This window comes from Aythya ferina (assembly GCF_964211825.1).
Source record: "Aythya ferina genome assembly, chromosome: 3".
Classification (NCBI taxonomy): domain Eukaryota; kingdom Metazoa; phylum Chordata; class Aves; order Anseriformes; family Anatidae; genus Aythya; species Aythya ferina.
Window position 1 is genome coordinate 110,807,153 of NC_140298.1, and position 11,862 is coordinate 110,819,014.

Below are 11,862 nucleotides of genomic sequence, written 5' to 3' on the forward strand. Positions count from 1 at the left end.
ACTGATAATAGCACCAGGTTTTTTTCAGCAATCAGCTGTTGCTGAGCAGTGCTGGCACAGCATCAAGGCTGTGACTCCAGCCACACCTCCTCCCTAAATGCCAGGAAGCTGGGGGTGGGCAAGAGGTTGAGAGATGACAATGGACCCCAACTAACTGAAGGGATATTACACACCTTATGATGTCATGTTCAACAATAACAGCTGAAGGAAAGGTCGTGGTGGTGGGGAATTAAATACTCATTATGAAGACATTTGTCTTCCAAAGAAGATCCTACATTGACTGAGGCCCTGCTTCCTAGGAAGTGCAGAAAGTAGTTAGATATCACATGCTGATCAGTAATGATATTTATTTATTTATTGCTTTGCTTACATGCACTGCCTTTGATTTTCCCCCATTAAACTGCTTTTATCTCAACCCATGAGTTTCTTCATCTTCAGTATGCAGTTTGCCCACTTGGCTGCCAGACATACTGCTGACTCATGCTGAGCCTCTTGTTGATCAGCACCACCCTCAGCTGAGCAGCTCTCCAGGCGCTCGTCTCCCAGTCTGTACCTTTGTCCAGAATTGTTCCATCCCAGATTCAGAACCTGGTAGTTTCCTTTGCTGAGATTCATGCCATTGATTCATGCCCAGTGTTCCAATCTATCTAGATCATAGAATCACAGAATGGTCTTGGTCAGAAGGGACCTTAAAGATCACCCAATTCCAACCCCCCTGCCACAGGCAGGGACACCTCCCACCACACCAAGTTGCTGAGGGCCCCATCCAGCAGGGCCCTGAACACTTCTAGGGATGGGGCATCTGCAGCTTCTCTGGGCAGCCAGTTCCAGTGCCTCATCACCCTCACAGTAAATAATTCCTTCCTTATATCTGACCTAGACCTACCCTCTTTTAGTTTAAAACCATTCCTCCTTATCCTATAACTACACCCCCTGACAAAGAGTTCCTCCCCAGCTTTCCCATAGGCCCCCTTTACGTAGTAGAAGGCTGCTGTGACGTCTCCCTGGAGCCTTCTCTTTTCCAGGCTGAAAAATACCAACTTCCTCAACCTGTCTTTGTAGTAGAGGTAATTCAGGAGAGATTCATAGATCCCTATGCAAAGCCTCTCATACCCTCCAGAAGTCAACAGCACCTCCCAGTTGCCAGACTTCTGGTCACAGTATTTACTTCGTGTGACTCAGAAGTCTCAAATGCTGAAAGGAGACTGGCTTAGATAGGAAGGGCATATAGTTTTCTTTCACAGATACTCCTGAACAATAACTTTATTCTTATATCTGATTGCTATTATAATAATGTTTTTGTGGAGGTGAAGTGTACTCCCTATCAAAAGCTGAAAATACATCAGCATTCACTGGCTAGACAGCTGCATGTACAAATAATACTGTTAGTCATAGTGCATTATGTGAAACAATATAAGCCATAAAGGTTTTAAAAATGTATCTAATAGGGAGAAGTTGTCTGGAGGGGCAAATCAGTGGTTTCCGACAATGCAGATGATAAATAACAGACGAAAGGCATAGAAACCAAAGCAGTGTTCCAACAAAGAGTGATGCTTACTTCCAGGCGAGTGCATCACTGCCATTCTCTGGTGTGTGATTCATAATGTGATGAAAATAGACTGGGAGAATTGCACCCAAACAGTAGCTACTTTTCTTCAGAAAAGGAACCTTGTGTGGCTGTCTTAGCTTGAGATATCTGCAATGCTGATGCCAAAAGTCAAGATGATTTCTACTGCATAAGTTTAGAAATTAGAGAAAATACATGAGAAAGATACCTCACTAAAACTCAGCCTCTCAGATGGTTACAGGACAACCAAGGGTTATATTTTGAAATGTGTCTCTGCTGACTGGATGTTTCTTCAGACCTGTGCTTCATCAACCTCTTTCAGGCCACTTCACTCAATCGCTGCCTGTGACAGTCCTTAGTCTTTCTTTTTTTAATCGTCTGCCTGTAATGATGTGTTCTGGTAATATGTCTTTCCTCTAAACAGCTCCTATTAGGCTACCTCTGTTCTTCCATCTGTGAAAGAATTAACATCATGCTTGTAAATCATGGTTTCCTTTTAAATCAACATTTTTTATTACACTTGTATTTTATATACAACCTCATTGTCATTTATCCATCTTTTCTGTCTAAAATAGTAATTTAGGAAGTCTAGAAAAAAATTAAATTCTTTCTTTCCTTCCTTCCTCCCTCTTTTTTTTTTTTTTTTTTTTTTCCTAACATTTACAGTGTATTCCTATTCCATTTTTTTTTTTTTTTTTTTTTTTTTTTGGGGGGGAGGGGGAAATGGGAGATTTTAATTATTTATTTATTTTTTTTTTAAATGTGAGTCTTTGTCTATGGCTGGATTGTGGGGACTTTTGCTTGGTTGTTTCTGGGAACAAAAAATTAGGAAAAAAAAATTGGTCTCCCCAAATAAGTCTGGGACCTAAGGAACTACCTGGATATGTGGGACAACTAGGTAAACTATATCAGAAGTAAGCTTGTGGCTGTCCTCAATACTGTTCAATGGAATTATCCAATCTCTGTCATTAGTTAAAGATTCATTAGACCATTAAAATCACCTTATATCCCAATGGAGCAAGTAACTTACATAAACTGGCAGAGACTGGATAAAGTTCCCATCCTAAAGATAAAGGTTTCTACACTTAATTGGTATTACAACCAGACTACTTGCTATTCTGAGAAGAGTAGCTGTCTTTTTTTGTATGTTTTACCAGAAATTCCATCCTGGACCAAAGGATCAGTTTCAATTAATCAACATTTTCCAATGAAAAATGCCCCAAAGGACTTCTGAAAACCATGATAAGCTCTTAGTGTTAGTTATTGGCCTGTCCTAATCATTTTCAGAAGTGTTATACAGAATATTTAATACAGTTGAGAATAATTAACACATGAAGCAATAGGTGAAGCTCATGTAGGATATAGATATGATATGAATTCAGTAGAAATTGTATCCAAGCTCAAAATTTAACATTATTGCTAGAATTAATTTCATGCCTTTTATAGTCTTTTATGCACTTATTTTTGGATGGGATAAAAATTGCCCTTTGGAGGTGCCAGTCTCTCACCAGTGCCAGGAGAGGACCTTAGATGACAAGCCTAGATAAGACATGTAACTTTTAGATTAATTCCAGCCTATATAATTATCTGAGATATGCTTAAAATGATTCAAGAAGTAAGAAATGTGCAAAGATAGGCCTATCGAATAGGAACTTCATTTAAAAAAAAAAAAGAAAAAAAGAAAAAAAAAACAGGTTTAAAAACACAGGAGTATAAAACACTCAAGTGTTTTACTCAAGTAAAAGCCTTGTGAAGGGTTCTTAGGTGTATATCTGAAAGATAGTTAAACTATAGTGGAATATGTGCTATCTGTAGATACAGATTTTTGTCTGAGACACCTTCAACAGAACTATGAAATAGACAACCTATAATAATTATCATCCAAAGAAAGCACAAATAAGGAAGTTAATTGCATACAAAGTGAATGTGGTCAATAGGAAGAGGAATCTGTCCTTGCAGTCAGTAAGAGAACTTGAGGCTATCTAAAATCTAATAACTCCTCCCGCATTGTCACAGACCAGAATAGTAGGGTCAGAGCTGAGCAGAGTATGACTTCTTCCTTCAGTGTGGGTCATTCTGATCGTAATGCTTTTATTGTCTTGTTGCTGTGGGTGATCTAAAATGATCAGTGACCATCTGTTTGGCTTCAGCTATAAAAGGTCCTCAGGGGAGAGATGGGGGGGGGGGGGGGGGGGGGGGGGGGAAGTGGTGTAGTGGTATAGTAGTTATCCAAGCTATCTCAAAGAATATAGAAAATTTATAAATGGCTTAATCATCCTACTTGGTAGAAAATGCTTTTAACATATGAAAATGATCCGTCATTTGTCTTTTTGTCAGCTAAGCATACACTATTGAATACATTATATAAGTAAACAACATTACAGAAGGTAGAATGTAAATTACAACAGTTTCTTGGTGCTCTCAGCACCTTGACCACTTAATATTTGCTGAACCTTTCTAAGTCTGTTATGAAAAATATTCCTTTGTGACAAGTAGGTATTCTACCCTCTTCTGTTAATGTATTCATTTCCTCCTTCCACATGTGTAAAACTGTATGTATGATAGGGTCTACCCTCGAAGGGTGGAGACTGCAAGTCTGGGCAACCTGCTCCAGCACTGGACTGTCCTCTTGGGGAAAAAGCTTTTCCATATATCCAGCTACACCTCTCTTTTTTTCAACTTATTTCTACTCTTCTCTCACCACAGTATGAATTTTTGATGTTTGCTTCTTCAAGTCCACTTCTTTACCACTTATACAGATTAGCATAGAGTATGTATGATGGCTAGGAACACGAAGAATTACTGCTTACCTACACATAGTCGTTGCCACTTCTGTTATTCCGCTTCCTTTTAAATTCCTTTGTTCAACTCTTTTTATTAAGCACAAATGAGTCATATACCTGTGTCTTGGAACTTTAATAATTTGGTCTGGTGACTTAGTAAAAACGTACAGCACTCCAACCAATTACTAGAACCCCTAACAGAAGAGGATATGACCGTATTACACTGCCTCAAGCTTAAATGGCTTTTTTCTTTTTGTAAGTTTCTGTTATGAAATTAATTGAGTAAGAAGATACCACTACTTCAAGAACTTAGCCAGTAGTCAGGAGGGGAAGAAAATGCATTGCAAAGATCTTTCTGAAAACAAGTGATTAAAAAAAACCCAACAACAATAAAAACAAAAAAACTACAACCACTTAGTGCTTCATCTTGGTCTCCCTCAAACTGGTATAATTAGCTATTATGGTGGTGTTAGTCTTTATTTCTATCAGTGTAAATGATGTGAAAACCTCTACTTTTTTTTTTTTTTTTTTTTTTTGGCCGTATGCAACATTACCTTAAGAAGTTAGTTTTATTTTTAACTGTGGAGGTATTTTATCAAAAGAGATGAGGACAATCAGAGAAATGGTCTGCCGAGTAATTTAACATAATTAAGAAAGGATCTGAAGCCTGATGGACAGCACTGCATGCTCCAGGATCTGTAGCTTTAAAATGGGCATTTACCCACATTTCAAAGCGTGGAGTCTGCTTTTTCCTTCTCTGAAAATGAGGAATGCAAGAATACCTCAACACTGTTTCAACACATGCCATAAGCTCACCATCACCAGTCTGACTTCCGAGGTCTGTCACATTGACTTCAGACCAATATGCAGATATTCTTCCAGACATAATTTTTTTATTCTTACACTGAGGACTTATGCTGAGCATCACATGCATTTTCTTTCTTCATGGTGTTGATCCAAGACCTTTCTGGTGATCTTCTGAATGCCCTGTAGGGGTGCATCTACATTAACATTTTAGTTCAGAGGAGGCTTGCCCCAGTGAGCCAAATGCTTTTTATGTTTTGCTTCACATTGGGAAGCAGTCTTTGAGCACCCAAAAATGGTTTTGTTTGCAGTGAAACTAACCCAAAAGGTGTACAGCTAACTTTGTCCAGCCAGTAATGGAAGCTCAGTCTGCCACACCAGATTAATACTGGAATGAACCCTCCAAAATGCCTGTAATGAAAATGACAGGGCCCTAACAGCAACTCTTCCCATCTGTAGTTTACTACTCTTGAGCAGCCCTGCCTGATATTGTAAAAACACCCTAAATCAGCTGCAGTGATTGTCAGGTAGGCTTGTTGTAGAAGGTACATAAAAGGATTTCTTATTAATATTTGGCTTCAAATGTTAGTCTAGTGCTAAGAAGAAAAAAAATTCTCATAGTCCTTACACATTTTTTCCCCTTTGAAAGTCCAGAATCCTGAGCTTTTAGACACTTCGTCCAGTTCTACTCACATAAGTTAAACAGTGCTGGGCCCGTGTCCCAGAATTTTGTATACTAGACAGTTAAATTATTTAAATGGTTGCCAGTACAGTTTTGCCTTGGACCAGTTGGTGGTCCTTCAAATGATTGCCCAGCACAGTTTGCAAGCTAGTTGAAGTCATGGACCCTTCCCAAAAGAACCTAGGGACAAAGCCACACAGGTGCATAAGGATATTAAATAGCTTGTATGCAGCTGGTCTATGTCAGCTTACCTCAAATCTAAGGAAACAGCTCTGTTGCTGGTGAGATTACTTGTATTGATATAGTATCATAGTCATAGAATGACTGAATGGCTGGAAAACACTTCGACGATTACCTAGTTCCAACATTCCTGCCCTAGTCAGGGCTGCCACCCCCTAGATCAGGTTGGCCAAAGCCCCATCCAACCTGGTCTTGAACAGCTCCTGGGAAGGGTCATCCACAGCTTCTCTGAGCAACCCGTTCCAGTGCCTCAGCAACCTCAGAGTGAAGAATTTCTTCCTTATATCTAACCTAAATCTATACTTTTTTTCATTTAAGACCATTCACCTCTGTCTTATCATTATCTACCCAAGTAAAGAGTTCCTCTCCATCCTTTTTATAAGATACCTTTAAGTATTGAAAAGCTGCAGTGAGGTCTCCCCAGAGCTTTCTCTTCTTCAGGCTGAATGGCCCCATCTCTCTCAGCTTTTCTGAAGAAAGTAGAGATGCTCCAGCCCTCTGATAATCTTTGTAGCCCTCCTCTAGACTCACCTTAACAGCCCCACACCTTTCTCATGCTGGGGGCCCCAGACCTGGACACAGTGCTTCAGGTAAGACCTCACAAGGGCAGAGTAGAAGGGCACAGTCAGCAGTCTCTACCTGCTGGCCACTCCTCCTCTGATATAGCCAGGGATGCAGTTGGCCTTCTGACACTGCTGGCTCATGTTGAGCCTTTTGTCCACCAGAACCTCCAAGTCTTTCTCCGCAGGGTTGCTCTCAATGAGTTCTTCTCCCAGGCTGCAGTCATATCCGGGATTGCCCTGGCCCAGGTGTAGCACCTTGCACTTGGCCTTGTTGAACCTCATTAGATTCACATGGTCTCACTTCTCCGGCTTGAACAGGCTGGAGAATATAGCCCAGGTTAAATGATGCAAGGAGCAAGAAGGAAGCTGGAGGCTTCAGCTGACTTGTTGCTGAGGCATTTTCTCTTGGATGGCTGGAGAAGAATTTTGGCACAAGAGAGTTTTTGCAGATGTTTACCTCCTGGCCTTGCTCTGCAACAGGCCAAGTCTTTTAATCCCATTATAGTATATGAAGGAAACATCTCAGTCAAAACATTTAATTGGAGAAGGGACAGAACAAACCTTCTTGTCCCTTTAAGTACTGTTCAGGAGCTGCAAATAATCTAGCTGCTATTGATTTTTATATTATTTTTTTTTCAGAAGTGTTCTTAGAATAAATTAGTTGTAGTTTTGTGCAGAGGGCAAATTGTGTTATTTAAAGTGTGGGCAGCAGCTGACAAAATAAAATTGGAATTATTTGTTTTCAGAGTTCAGCCTTGCCTTCTCAGATTCATCTAGCTCTGCTGGCTGGCAACGAGGGGTAGGGAAGAGATGTCATACTGTGATGGAATGATCTATTCAGCAATTTTATTTTAAGGCATCAACCCACAGATGTAATCAGTACTTTCCTCTCTATTCCCCTGGACTTCAGCCCAATACAGAGAGTATTCCTGTGTTTGATACTGACTTTTTTATTGCCCTGTTCAGCCTAAAAGGTATTGGATACTGCCTTTTTCATTAAGATTTAATAAAGCATATTTAAATAAAAGATGCATTTAAATTCTCTCCAAAATGGAAAATACACGATGAAAAGTCTAATTTACCAAGCCAGCAAGTTATGCTGCACAGAGAAAACAGGGAATTTACAATCTTAAAGATCCTCCCTCTTACTTAAAATTACAGCCAACATTCAAAAATGGGAGATAGAATCATGAGTAACTCTATTACAAGTCCCTTCTCCTGACAGGTATATTTACTAGTTTTACTAGAATTTTATACTTGTATAAATAAACATTTACTATATTATTTGCTAAACTTAACTTCAAAGATCTGAATTAAGGAAAAGATGAAACCTTACTGTAATAAGATTATTAATGTTGTCTTGTTGTCTAGCGTTACCATATTTACCATTTCTTTGTAATCTGACCAATATTCTGTAGGAGGATGAGTTTATTTGACATCAATAACCTAAAAATTATACTGTGGCTTTCTTTAATAGCCTTTTGTGTGTGTGTGTGTGAAATCAATATTAATCCAGAAAATTAAGTTTTAAGTCCTTCATTCACTTGTTGAGAAGTTTAACCTTATATATGTGAAGAATTTTTCAGGTAAGATTAATGTGAGCTAGCTTTAGCCATCCAAATATCAACTACAGTATCAAGGAATAATTTAGGTTGGAAGGGACCTCTTGATGTCAACTAGTCCAAGCTCCCACTTCAAGCTCATGTCAGGTCACTCAAGTCTTTATACAGCTGAGTCTCAAACACTGCCAGTGATGGAGGTTCTCCGACCTCTCTGAGCAACCAATGTCATTATTTGACAACCCTCGTGGTAACTTTTTTTCTATATATCTAATCAGAATTTCTCATGTTGCAACTTGTCTCTGTTGCCTCTCATCCTACTGCTGTGCATCTCCAAGAAGACTGGCTCTATGTTCTCTGTTTGCTTCAATGAGGTAACTATAAACTGCAATAAGGTCCCCCTCGAGCCTTCTCTTCTCCAGTCTTAACAGACCCAGCTTGCTCAGATTCTCCTGGGATGCTCCAGTCCCTAGGTCAGCTGAGTAGTCTCCACTGAATTTGCTTCATTATATCAATATCTTTTGTGTAATGAGGCACCCAAAAACAATGCAGCACATGAAATTCTTGTAAGGCTTGTTCTCTGTTCCATCTATATCCTTCTGAGGGGCAACCTCCATCATATTGACCGGTCTCACAATTTGATGTTAACTGTAAACTTGCTGAAGTGTCCTGTCCTATAATTCATGTTGTTAACAGAGGTACTAAACAGTATTGGTCTCATCTAGTCTAAATGAAGCATTTGCACTTTCTCTGTATTTAAGAGAGCACACTGTCACTCCAAAAAAAAGGGTATTCAGCACAGCCTACACCTCCATCTAAAAGCCCTATAAAAGGCAACTTAACTTCTAGGGTGGAGTGACTGAGATTTTATGTAGTGGTAATATTGCTTCAGTCTGGTGTGGATGTATTCGAAACAAGTGGAGTTAAATTGGATTCATGCTGCTTTAACTGACAGAGAAATCTTCCTTTTCGAATTCTTTATGGGCTTGTATGATCGATGGTCATTTTATTGGTAAAACCACTATGAAAATTAAACCAGTGGTTTACAGCTTTTAACTATTTTATTCTTAGTCCACTCATGACATACATGAATCATTTGTAATGATTCACTTACAATTAATTAGATGGGGTAGTTAGAAAATATAGTACATAGGACATGAGTTTTCCTATAATTAGGATGAGCAATTTGTGCTAGTGAGATTATAGCTGACTTTCAAAAAAAAAAAAATCTTTCCTCTTAGTAAATCTCCTTCTGCATAAGTCAATCCATGTATTTGGACTGGAATTAGTGTCTCCTAGATATCAGCACAGAAAGACTGTTTTAATCCATCAGTGACAGATGGCAGACCAGTCATTGGTCCACCTTGCTGTCATGTCTCTACACTTTGTTTTTAATCTGGTCAATAATGTTTGCCAGGATAGCTCTCTAAGCTGCTCCCGGACCCTGACATTTTGAAGTAATCAACCTGCTTTACAAAAGAAATGTATTTAGACAAATTAATGAAATGGCTTTTGTGAAGGAACATTTTTTCAGATTTGTTCACTGAGAAATTCAGAATAAGAAATTTTATTGCTGTCAAAAACCTCAGTAGATGAACTGTTTTAAGATCCAGAATGCTGAGCAGGGATAAAAATCAGAAAGACAGGTGTTTCTTTTTTTTTTTTTTACCTATAGCAAAAGAAGAAGAAAAGGTCACTTGCCAAAAGGACAGCTGAAATGGAATTAGTTTTCGAATTATAAGATTAAAGAGTGTTTCCTTGAAGAGAGTGTTATTATAAAGTGTGCAAAGAAAGAGAAGAGATTAAAACGTATGGAAGATCTAATCAGAGCAAAGATAAACTCTGTATCCTATAGGTTATAAGGGTTTCTGCGAGCTTTGTTTGCCAGTAGGGTTTCATAAACCACAAAAGGCTGAAATCTTAGTTTCAATATGAAGTTCTTTCTTATGTGCAGGAGAAGCTCACCTCTTTTTGATTTTGTATAGGTGAAAATAGAGCAAAGCCGGCACAGAACAGAGGAAATAAAAATTACTTAGAGAAATTTCTCAGACATAACTCGAGTATTTTTCAATGTCTATGCCAGATTCGGCTGCTGTTTCAGTTGGTGTAAATCCTCAGTATGGGTGGCTAAGTGTTCTCCTTTGCTATTTACAGAGGAGTTTGTGTGACTATTTGCATTGCTTTTTAATAAAAGAAAGTACTTATCATATGCAAATCCGGCATTTCATGGTAAACAATGTACCCTCTGAACTACAGGGCACCACACCTCCTGCTCTGTGTTGTCAAATGGCTTTCAAAACACATGGCAGGGCTTTCTATAATATTCAAGTGTATTAACCCTTCAATTTCTTTCTTTTTTTTTTCTTTTATTTTTTGTTTTCTCAGTATTATTCTAGCTCTTAAGTTGAGTGGCAGAAAGGAAGGGATAAAAGTTTATGTAAAGGAAGGAAAAAGACTGGCTGTGGTATTCTGTTATGCTGCAAAAACTTGTCCTTTTCTTCCCAGCTGCCTCTGTGCAGTCAGCCCCTGCCCACACCCTTGCATGGGGTAGCTCTGTCTCAAATTCTGGATTTTTCATTTGCTGTTGTCTAACTGTCTGAGGCATTTCTCCAGCCTGCTAAGGTCCATCTGAAGAGCAGTTGAGCAGTTGTCCTCCAAACACACCAACTTCACCTGAGTTTCAGATGGCACCTTCTGTGGCATTGCCTGACTCTTGAGTGAAGGCATTAAAGACCACCAGCCCCAGCACCCACCCTGAGGGATGGCTGGGCTTGCCCTCTGCATTTTCATCTAAGCATTTCTATTTTGTAATGCTGTGGTGGTATGGTCCACTCCCTGTAGTAAGAAACATTTTTTTCTCTTTGTTTAGGGAGAAAATGGGGGGAGGAAATAAACAGCTGGGGGAGGGTGGGGGCGGGGGCAGGGCAGGGCAGGGGGTAGTGTTATCCCTCCTTACCTTCAAAACCTTCAATCTGAGAGTCATCTGAAAGTCTGATGTCCAGTAACTTCTGATTTGCCAGTTTATCATGGTTCCGCTCGAGTGGGCAGCCGAGCTCCACCACAGCCGCTCTCTCACTCCCCCTCCTCAAAGAGGAATGGGGAGAAAATATGATGAAAAGGGCTCAAAGGTTGAGGTAAGGACGAGAAGATCACGCAGTAATTATTGTAACGGGCAAAACAGACTTGGCATAGGGAGATAGTAAGATTAATTGCTTATTACTAACAAGCTAGAGAAGTGAGAAACAAAGGAAAGAAACCAAAAGCACCTTCCTCCCCCATCCACCCTCTTCCACCTCCTCCCCCCAGGCGGCACAGGGGAACAGGGGAATGGGGGTTATGGTCAGTCTACAGCACTTCTTCTCTGCCGCTCCTTCTCGGTCACTCTCGTCCCCTGTGCTGTGGGGTCCCACCCACGGGATGCAGTTCTTGATGAACTGATCCGGCGTGGGCTTCCCACAGGCAGCAGCTCTTCCAGAGCTGCTCCAGATATGGGTCCGTACCACGGGGTCCATCTCTCAGGAGAAAACTGCTCCAACCTGGGTCCCCAATGGGCAGCAGCTCCTGCCAGGTCACCTGCTCCTGCATGGTCTCCTCTCCACGGGCTACAGATCCGGCCCGGAATCTGCTCCGGCAGGGGTCTTCCACAGGCGGCAGCCTCCGTCGG

The 11,862-nt window shown here is 40.2% G+C and overlaps 1 long non-coding RNA gene across 1 annotated transcript; it reads right to left on the reverse strand.

The window, feature by feature from the left end:
- Window positions 1-335: 335 nt before the first annotated feature.
- LOC311434693 lies at window positions 336-6,957 on the reverse strand. Its single transcript, XR_014691652.1, has 3 exons — window positions 6,608-6,957; window positions 5,254-5,337; window positions 336-643 (listed from the first exon to the last, which is right to left on the reverse strand). It is a non-coding gene; the product is annotated as an uncharacterized lncRNA (long non-coding RNA).
- Window positions 6,958-11,862: the final 4,905 nt, after the last annotated feature.